The sequence below is a fragment of the Ochlerotatus camptorhynchus genome, unplaced genomic scaffold (assembly GCF_037179485.1).
Source record: "Ochlerotatus camptorhynchus isolate MF236.1 unplaced genomic scaffold, CSIRO-AGI_Acam_v1.1 ptg000070l, whole genome shotgun sequence".
NCBI classification, from domain to species: Eukaryota; Metazoa; Arthropoda; class Insecta; order Diptera; family Culicidae; genus Ochlerotatus; species Ochlerotatus camptorhynchus.
This window is the reverse complement of record NW_027040560.1, coordinates 1,912,028-1,923,593: the sequence shown is the minus strand read 5'-3', so window position 1 is coordinate 1,923,593 and position 11,566 is coordinate 1,912,028.

Below are 11,566 nucleotides of genomic sequence, written 5' to 3'. Positions count from 1 at the left end.
TTTTCGGATCTTCCCCGTGAACCACAATGAATGGAGTTAGATCGACACTTCTCGTCTGTAATGTTTTGAATATTTTGGCAAGTGTAGTTTGAAGCACTGCCAAATCCTTGATCAAAACTGCGACGCTCTCTCGGGATTCAATTATGGACGGTTTCCAACGATTCTTTCCCGGTGTCCTGAGAATAGGGCTTGGCAAGATGTGATTTAGCAGCCAGATGGTTATGAGCCCCCGTCCATCTACGAAAATACATGAGAACAATGTAGATTAGTATTTAACTTAAATTTCAACTTACCATTAGAGATGTCATCTGCTTTCAGAAAACTTAGTAAGCTTTTTCCGACCGTATCCGTTACTTCAACTTCCAAAATTCGGAAAAACTTCGCTCACAAATGACTCCCATCGATCGAAAAGAAGTTTTTCTTTTTCCGGAAAACGTTGTTGAAAATCGATTTGGACTAATTGATAAGCTTGGTGGTGTCTCAACACAGGATACTCAGCCAAAATAGAAGCAGTGTTTCGTTTCTGGTTGTCCAATAATTCAAGCAATCTTGGCTTTGTTGTTTGCTTCCACTTGTTCTTTACTTCATCCCAGTCGTCCTGATTATGGATAATCCATTTTTTGGTCCGTTGATATTCCGTTACTGAAGAGAATTTTTGTTATTGTCTAACATAGTTAACATATATGAAACTTACAATCGTTTTGGGTGATGTCGCTCGTTGATGCAGGATTTTCTAATGCTGTAACAACGGCTTGACTCGTTCCTTGAACAATACTCTCCACTTTATCTTCTCTGTAATTGATGTTGCGGTCACGTAGGGTTCCTTTTGCTTGTTTTCTCAGTTTAACTCTCCGCCCAGAGCCATCGGTCGTCCATGCAGGTTGATACCAACTCTCCTGTAGAGAAAGTAAACAAAGACTTTGATTAGTGTGAGTTGTTGTTGATACATTAATCAAACTTGGATTTCGTATATGCAGAGAGCTAATAAGATTGCAGCTGAAAGCTGGATTAACAATAGAAAAGGGCCCATCAGCATTTGTAAACAAACCGTTCTTAAGCCCTTGCCTGACAAAGCGAAGGCCGCCCACGCAAACCAACAACATCATCGTGTAGAGGAATCTTTCCCCTACCCGATTATGGTGTTGATATTAAGAACGGTCCAAGTGATGTTTTATTAAATAATTACTTATAATTAGTGCATAGCTGAAAAAAAAGCAAAATAAGTAAAATCTTACCTGTGGTTCACTTGGAAACAGTAAACACAACTCAACTGCTCTGTCTTGCAATTCGGAGGCAGTTAGCTTTGAAAAACGGTCTTTAAAACCGTCTACCACGATTTGTGTTATGATGCGCTTGTCAGATCTTGTCAGAAGTTTGTTCGTTTGATATTTTGTTAGAATTGCCTTGCCTCTTGCAGATGTTTGCAGCAAATAAGTTGCTGTACAGTCAGCTCTTGTTACGTCTGGTTCATGAATGGCGAGAAGCGTAGGTGGAAAAGGCGACGGCGCTGATTCAGCCAACGGCGGAAGATGCTGGTTAAAAGGAATAAGACATTGCTGATTTGATTCTTTTAATAAATTACGGTTTACTCACCAGGCTTTTTCTCCATGCATTGATTCCGTGGATGCATTTAGTTCTTTCCGCTAAAAATGGCTGCTGGATTAGTTCCTCCACTTCCTTCCGTTCGATAAACTTCAGAATATCGACAGTGTATCGGTTTGCTGGAATAATCACAAATATTAGAATCTTCATAGTACATATAATATCAATTTTCTTACCAATGAAAGCACAAACTACAGCATCGCACAACTCAAACGATTTCAATAATTTTAACACTTCCAATTCATCCACACCTAGCGTTTCCACTTCCAACTCTTCAATGACGACTTCTTCCGACGAGTCCATTTTTCCGTTTGCGTGATTTAATAAAATGGCGGAGATCATATCATTTTCAAAGGCATATTTTTTGAATCTAAAACCAAGATCTTTGTTTCTAATGTAAATATTTTAGAACCAATTCTGCCCTGTATTAGAATCAAATAAACATATTTATTGATTTGACAAAAATTTTGCATTTGAATCAAAGCGTTAATATTTTTGATTCTAATATGCCGTATTTTTCTGCGTGTACGTCATTCGAACAGTTTTCAACAAATCTTTCCCGTTGTATTACACACGAAGTGACAGACGACTAACTGGTGAAGGAATCAATTAAAATAATGTGGTTCGCTGTAAAAGAATTTTCTTAGAAGCTTGTGCCGTCAGCCACTAGATGGGCGAGTATTTTTGTTTTAATTTGAACAAAGTTGATTTAGTGTGCAATGATCTTCGACAGTGTTTAAAGAGTGTATCATTTTGTAATTTTTATTATGCATTTCAGTTTTGAGTAGTGTGAACGAGATAGAACCAAAACATTCAAGTACTTTTGATGAAAATGCTAGTACAATCCAGTAGCAGTGTTGCCATGTGTTACACTGAAAAATTGCAACAGCAGGTTCGTCACCAAAGTTTTCGAGCTGCTCCCTCCGTCTGTCACTTCGTTTGTGGTTGTACTTTTTTCTTACCATATAATTTTCAACAAAAGCACCGTTTTGACAGGCAAGCGAAAGCAAAAAACAATCAACATCCTTCCTCTTATAATTAGTTATGTACGATTTCTCGATTTTTTCTCGGATTTTCCAGTGGAAAGTTATCATCTGGATCGGTTGTCACTTCACGGTGAAAACTTATCCCATTGTGATTCCCTTATGATTTGTACGGCAATCACGGCTCTTATTCTGAGTATCACTTCCTTATCACAGTGTAGTGACACCCGTAATAAGGCCCAGAATACCAGCAAAACACAACGCTTGGGAAGATGTATTCATCATCACGGATTCGTCGGGAGGAGGTCAGTAGCTTGTCCCGGAGGAAGTACCTGTGTTTTGGGTGACGATGCCAGTGTTGATGCTTCTGCTGACGTTCGGAATGTCCGTTGAATATTCGGATTGGACTGAATGGCCCTTATTATCGATGTCAATTCTCGTTGAAGTGACAACCTATCACTCACGGTGGAGTGATGTCCATTTGATTTACACGTCAATCACTTCACCGTGAAAACGAAGTGAAGTGACACTCGTAATAAACTAATTCACTTCGTTTCCACCGTGAAGTGATATTCGTAATAAGAACCTTCACTTCGGCCCTTATTAGGTTTTGCACCGTCGGGGTTAACCTCAATCAGATGACAGTTCAGTGGTACTGTTTACGTGGACTTAGTTGATTTTTTGTTGGGTAGATTTATTCGATAATTTTTTAGACTGCAGTTAGATGTAAACCGTACTTCTGCATTGTCCACGAGCAACATCCTTGCACCACACTGTTCCTCGACAATTTTCAAATTAAAATTCGGAAATTTTAAAATATATTTTTTTCGAAAAAACGACTAAGTGCTTGTAAACAGTACCACTGAACTGTCAAAAAGGTTCAGCCGTTTAACACTGAGTTCATTTGTGACGTCACACTGCAGAACCTAATTACGGGTGTCACTTCCCGGTGAATCTTTTCCGTCCGTTTGCTAATGCTCAGGCTTCCGGGGGTTAACTTCCGCTCGAGGTGAACTTGCCAACATTCACTCTTCCGGTATTCAAGGGCGATCGGAAACTTTGGACTTCCTTTAAGAACCTGTTTGTATGCTGCATTTAAAGATTTCGTGAAGCTGCAGCTGGTGGATTGTGGAAGTGTGTTCTACGATAAGAAGAAGTATACCGTCGCGGCACTTGTCAAAGAGTTTGTGGACCAGCCGCCGGTTGCTGCGCCTAGTCTCGGTGGGCTCCGCAAACTTCCCAAGTAACCAAAAGTTCTGATAAAAGGCTATTTATGGCTTAAGCACCTTGGTTAAAGGTGGTCTATAGAATTCTAAGCAGCCTCATTTTTAAGTCGTTATAAGAACTTGAAAGTTCCGGTACCATAATTGAACCATTCTAAGCAGCCTCTGGCGGAACTTGAACGGAACTTTTAGAAAATAAATTAAAAAAAGGTTTTTGTCCTCTACACCAATTCTATATTTAGTTCGCACTTTTATGAAAGTTATTTCTAAAGGCAGGTATTAATGTGTATTGATTTATCAGCATCAGTATTAGTGTAATGGAGCTGTTGAAGAATTAAACCCAGGCCTTCTGCCTTAGAGTCTCAGCACGAACCACTACGTCATCTGAAATATATTAAAGTGAGCTGTTGTCCCACCTATTGTTGGAGTTTTCTGAGTCTGCTGACTGACTTGAGTACGAAACACAACACCTTGATGAATTTAAATTGGTGTTTGCCCACATGGTATTCCATCACACTTGTGGCGCAGTGGTTAGCAATCGTTGATCACATGCGGAATACACGGGTTCGAATCCAGGAAATTACTTTTTAATTTTTTTAATTTTTGGATAGAATGTTGCATAAATATAAGAATTATGATTTATTCGGGCCACTGATTATTTCATATTTACGTACATTAAATTTTGTTACAAAAAAAGATTTGTGCTGATTGCTTCATGTGGCTTGAAAGTTCTGTCGGAACTTTATTTGAACTTTATGGAACTTGAAAGTTCTGTCGGAACTTTATTTGAACTTTATGGAACTTGAAAGTTCTATCGGAACTTTATTTGAACTTTGTGGAACTTGGAAGTGTTGAATGCGGAACTTTTGGTTACTTGGGTTGTGTCAAACTCGGATGAAGTTGTGTGGCAGTTCAAGGCTCTCGGTGAACCGTACGAATCTCGTGAACCCTGGTTAATTCATCTGTTATTGGAAAAACTCGACCGTGAACCCGTTCGTTGTGGGCTCAGAAGCTAGACAATTTGGACAATCCTAGCTTCCAAGAGTTTGTCACGTTCCTCGAGCGAAGATGCGATGCCTTGGAAACGTGCGCGTCCTTTTCCTAGAAGGGAACTGATACGACCACGAAGAAGGAACAAGATCGGGGAGCGGACCAAAACACGAACAATACCCAAGCAACACATATCCAACAAAACAGGTTGCTGCAACTTGATTGTGACTGAAATAAGGTGCATACAAGTAACCGCATCTGTTAAGTGACAAGTGTGCTACTAGGGTACCTCGATAAGCAAGATCATCGCAAGTGTTCACGCAAGCACTCAGCACCCGTGTTCTAAGGCTTTGAACCATTTGGTGGATTATTTTAACTTTTGGTTAAAATTTGACAGATGGAAAGTTATCGATGAACCCTGCTATCCGAGCATGGTTATTTCTGACAAACAAGAAGTTAAATTTTGAAAACCGTGGGTTGAAAACCGGTCGATCGACAGCACGGGGATTTTCGAACATAGAAAATAAGTTTCGAAATGTCACTTTTAACCACGAGTTAAATTTAACTCGGCAAATGGTTCACAGCCTAAGTGCTCAGAAGCTCATACAATATACAGTCAACTTTCGCTCGTCGCGCTAAACCTGTAGCCTACTTAGTGAAAGACTTTCGTTAGTTGGGCTGAGCTGTCAAGTTGAAAATTGGTTGAAGGATACACCGATTGTATACTATCATCACAATACTTTAGCAACTATCTAAATTGTTCATATATGAGCCCCTCGAAAAAGAAATAGCACTGTCAAAAATGACGTTTGACTTCGATTTAGGTGGGCTACAGCCCAACTAATGTCGTTTTCGTTTTTGCGGTGTAGCACTGGTGTAGTGTAAGCAGGAATAAGCGCGAGTCTTTGACAGCTCAACATCATTTGTTTGTAAACAAAGGTGCATCCTATATCTACATCCTAAAATATTTCGGTGTACGGCAGTGTAGCACCGGTGTAGCTACACCGCAAAAACGAAAACGACATAACGGGAGCCCAACTAAAACGTAACCCACACTCAAAAAATATTGAAATTCAAATATTTTAAAAGTTACGCTAAATCGCAACTCTCCGTACCGACGCAAAGGTCGGTATAAAGGGAGAGAATGCAAACTTAGTATAAAAATTGTTTATGCGTGCCATAGTATAAAATCGAAATATACTTTCAATGCATAGATACGGTTTATTCGAGAGAACGTATTTTTCGCTTCTTTATTTTATTTATGGAAAATATTATTGTTTTCAAATAAAAATAAAAATTGTCTCAGGAAGCCTTTTTAATTAGTTTATTTTTTATGAATATTATTTAAAAAAAAATACTTACAATTTCGATGCTGCCCAGCAGATCACAGGCGCAGTAGAAACATAGAGGTAACTCTAAGACCACTGGGTCCCGAAGAAAATCATTATTATTTTTGGCTCACTCAGTACCAGAACAACGGTCCCAAGCAGTCCCAAGCTATTTCACTCACCCCTGCATGTTCTGCATGAATCCACACTCCCCTGATGTTATCTGTCAAACTTTCATAGCGAATCAAAACAAACATAGTGTAGTAATAGAATTTCAACTAGAATAGGGTACGTTAATCGTTTGCTTGGGACCAATAGGCTACTAAAGTGGTGAGCCAATTTAAAATTGTTAGTTTCGTATTGATTGTTGGTAGAAATCCGCCGGGACAAAGCTCTTCATCAGCACGAAGCTCCGAAGGGAATCCAGATGTTCTTTTTCTGTAATTTTAGTAAACACTGATCGAATTCCACTCCGTTATTCGGACTTAGTATAATCATAGAGGTAACTCTAAGACTAGAAGGTCCCGGAATAACGTGCTCAACTTTTTGGCTCAGCTCTGGTACTATCTTCGGTCCCAAGCTAATCGATTCACCCCTCGAAACATAGGAAAAACCAATCACCCCTCATTTTATCTGTCAAACTTTCATAGCGAATCAAAACAAACATTGCGTAGTACTAGAATTTCGACTAGAATGGGATACGTTAATCGTTTGCTTGGGACCAATAGGCTAGTCAAGTAGTGAGCCAATTTAAAATCGTTAGTTTCGTATTGATTGTTGGTATAATTTTGACGAAAATTTTAATCGAACCAATGTATACATTTTGAAAAACCATAAAATGCATAAAATTTAGTCTATATTCGTTTTGTAATATTTTTGAGTGCACCTAAACATAACGAGCGAAATTTGACTGTATACCAATTTGCCAGCATCATAAAAATGCCAGTTAGTGAACGACGGAAGTTCACCCAGCGAGCCAAGCTCTGTTTTAATTGCCTCAAAACAACTCACATTGTGAAGAACTGCACGTCTACAGTTGTATGCAAACAATGCAAGCAAAAGCATAATTCGCTGTTCTGCTCAAATGACGACAGCTCTCTTCCTGATTCCAGCCAACTCCGTAAAGAAGAAGCAATTAACAACAACATCAAAGTACAGAAGCAAGCGAATTCTGTGACATCGCCGGATCTCAAAACCAGCTGTTCAGTGAACTTCCTGAGTTTGATACCTACGGCTGTCATCAAGGTGCTGGAAAAAAACAACGTTTTCCATGAAATACGGACAATGATGGACTCTGCCTGTATGAACTCGCTGATCAGCAAACGAGCCTTCCAACGTCTTGGGCCTGGAAAGGTGCAGGCAGCCCCTGAGGGAAAAGGTAAGTTGCATGCTACCTTCTTAATGTTATAGATAAGAAGAAGTATACCGTCGCGGTACTTGTCAAAGAGTTTGTGGACCAGCCGCCGGTTGCTGCGCCTAGTCTCGGTGGGCTCCGCAAACTTGTGTCAAACTCGGATGAAGTTGTGCGGCAGTTCAAGGCTCTCGGTGAACCGTACGAATCTCGTGAACCCTGGTTAATTCATCTGTTATTGGAAAAACTCGACCGTGAAACCCGTTCGTTGTGGGCTCAGAAGCTAGACGATTTGGACAATCCTAGCTTCCAAGAGTTTGTCACTGTCGTGATTTTTGGTTGTGTAGCCGTGTGCTCTGACGAATACGTGGTCTTGCTGGTGTTCCATCGCGATCCGTTCTTTGTACACACTTAATCTTATATTTTTATCTCGGTAAAATAGATTGCTGAACTTAATCGGTAAAATACGATTGTTGCTGATTTCTCGGTAGAAAACATGTTTTTAACTGAATATCGGTACATGCAATTAACGAGTTTTGGTTATATGAAAGCATTTACTGAAGTTCGTTAATGGTTTACCATGAATTTCGTTAAAATCTTGCTTCACCGACTTCGGTAATAAAAAGTGACGAACCTCGGCAATTGAAAATAAGAGTAAATATCTGTCAGTTGTGCACATTCATTGTCAGCTGTTTTGTCAAAAAGTAAGTCGTCAGTTGCTTTGCTAAAAGTGTTGAGTGTGATTCAATGAAGTGATAAACGGAGGAAATATTGCGGCAAATCGATGGTGAAGGAGAACTGTAAGCCAAAAACTGCGTCAACTATTCTGTAAGTACTAAACCTTTATTTGTTTTCAGATTAACAGATTTATAAAGAGAAGACATGGCTTACGCTGCTTTTCCTGCTAACAACTAGTTCCGGGACACGCTGATAGGTGAGTGGAAGAGTGAGAAATAATGTGTCATTGCGCGAATAACTTGAATAAAGACTTGTTCACAGAATTTCCACTAATTTGTAATTATTATTATTATTATTGCAAATCTGAATAATCCAATTAATTTTAGTTGAAATTTCCACGATATTCGGCGAAAGCTAAATCTTTACATGAACGGTTTATACTTTTACCGAGATTTTTAACGAAATTTTGGCTGTTGGATTCTCGGCAGTTTATTTTCGATCGCTGGATGAGGGAAACCTCGACCTCGGAGCTGCTGCTGTTTTCCAAGCGAATGCCGTTCGCTTCACCGTCCGATAGTGGAATGAATTTGAGTTTTTTTGCATTTAAATGATCTTTATTTCTTGTGATTGTGTGGTTTACATGTATGAATTTTCAAGTGACACAGATGCGTCTTTTCAACTTTAGTACATTTGAGATTTTAATTATTATTTACAGTTCCTAGTCCTATCAGGCCTATTTTAAAGTATGACCACCGTGGTGGGATTGGTTTGATTTGAATTGGAAAAAGGAGACTACTTATAACTACTATTTACAACTACAACTAACCTACAACTACTATGTACACCTAACCTACTATATACAAATTGCTTATCAAAGCATGTTCTGATAAATTACATTTTTGTGCAAATTTAGTCTTAATTTCGTTAATTTTGGAATCTATTTTGGCAATGCCTGCCTCTTCATGTAAATTTGTTATTCTAGTGTCGAAAGGACGATCAAGAACCATCCTCAGCACTCTATTCTGAGCTACCTGAATTTTATTCCTGTGAGTCTGTGCACATGATTCCCACACCGGAGCTGCGTAGAGGATCGCAGGTGGTACGATTTGTTTGTAGACGGCCAGTTTGTTCACCCTTGAGAGGCGGGATCTGCGGCAAATCAGCGGATACAGACTCCTAACCAAGGCGGAACACTTGACTACGGTTTTCTCCACATGCGAGCGGAATAGGAGCTTTTCGTCAAACAACATCCCGAGATAGGTTACTTCGGCGGACCACTCAACCCTTGTGCCATCCATGATTACAGTACAAGAGGGAGCCGATTTCAGTTTGGGCGATTGCCGATGGAGGAACATGATCGCTTGTGTTTTGGAGGGATTGATTTTAATTTTCCACGTGGTGGCATAATCAGCAAAGGCGTTAAGGCATCGTTGAAGTTTGTTCGTTATTTCGCGAGGCATCCTTCCTTTGACGGCTATTGCGGTATCATCTGCGAACAGGAAAAACACGCAACCGTCTCCAAGGGGAGGAATGTCGGAAGTGTAAATGCTGTAAAGCAAAGGGCCCAGCAGACTGCCTTGCGGGACTCCCGCTGGGATGGAAAACGTGTCTGAAAGACAACCATTCAACGATACCTTAAACGACCTTTGCTGGAGGTAGCTACGGGTGATTTTAACCAGATGTAATGGAAAGTTGAAGTTACAAAGCTTGTATACAAGCCCATTGTGCCAGACATTATCAAACGCTTTCTCAACGTCTAACAAGGCCATGGCTGTGGACTTGGATACAGCTTTGTTACTTCGGATGTTATTCATCACCCGCACTAGCTGGTGATTGGTGGAGTGCCCCTTTCTGAACCCAAACTGTTCCGGAAGGAGAATGTTATTTTCCTCGACAAACTTGAGCAAACGATTGAGAATGAGTTTCTCGAACAATTTGCTCAGCGCTGAAAGGAGGCTGATTGGTCTGTAGCTTGAAGCTAGCGTTGGGTCCTTCCCGGGTTTGCGGATAGGTATGATTTTCGCTGTCTTCCAGATACTTGGAAAGTAGTGCAGTTCCAAGCATCTGTTGAAGACGCATTGCTCAACCTGAACTTCGAGCGGACTTTGGATGTTGGAGCCAAGCATGTGCGATTTGGCAATATGCTCACCAATCGCATTTGCTTTCTCCTGAGGGGTGATTAAAAGCCGATCGTCATCATTTTCATCTTTTAGTGGCGGAATGGGTTTAGGGTGCGTCTTTAAGACCTTGGCAACTTTCCAGAATGGTCTGGAGCGGTCGTCCAGATTCTGGACAAGCCGCCCGAAACTTTTGTTCCGGAGTGAGACCATTCTGGAAGCAATCTCCTTGTTCAGATCGGCCATTTCACGTTTCCTCGCTTGATCTCCAGTCCTCTGAAACTGGCGTCTACGAACATTTCTCAGGCGAATTAAGAGTTGGGTGTGGGAATCAATAGCAATAAACTTACCCCTCACAGGAACTCGTCGGACGCACGTCTCGTCAGCCACGGTTATGGCTTGGTGAATTCCCTCCAACGCTCGGTCGATGTCCTCCACGGTGTCAAGCGGCGGGTTGTCGATGATGTGCCTGTCTACCACGCGTCCAAACTGGGCCCAGTTTACGTGATGATAGTCCTTGCGCAGGCTTGAAGCAGGAGCCACGTTGCAGCCCAGCTCAGCCACCACCGGTTGGTGGTCGGAGCTGAGTTCGTTCAAGGCTACCGGCTTGGACAAGCCGATATTTGTCAGGAACAGGTCTAGCGTCGATGGGTTGCCCGCCGGTGAGATGAATGTTGGTTCATCCGAAAACCAAACGGAGTACAGCCCATGCTGTGAGTGGTCGAACAGGAGACGACCGTTCTGGTTCTGCTGGTAGTTCCGCCAGACCTCATGGCGAGCATTCAGATCTCCTCCAACTACGAAGCGGGAACCGGTACGGGTGATGGTGGACAGGTCCTTCTTAAATTTAGCCGGTAGTCTACTGCTGGCGGCACACTGTCGAGGGCAGTAGACGGCGATGAACTGGACGTATCCAGTCGACGACTCCACCTCCACACCAAGGGCCTCGATGATAGAGGTGCGGATATGGGACAGAGTGTGGTATTTTATTCCTTTCTTGACGACGACCGCAACACCACCCCCCCTCCCCCCCCCCCCCCGGGAGCTGGTGCGATCAAGCCGGATAATGTTGTGGTCAGGCAACCAGAAGCTGTCACCGGACTTTAGATGGGTCTCGGTTAGAAGGCCCACGTCGATGCTGTGCTTGCGGAGGAAGTCGGCAAGCTCAATCTTTTTTGCTCTTACAGAGCAAGCATTCCAGGTGACGATAGTTAGCGGTTTAGACGCCATACTGGATGATGAACTTACCGAGCACTTGGATCTGTTCGGGCTTATTGCGGCACTTACGAAGAGC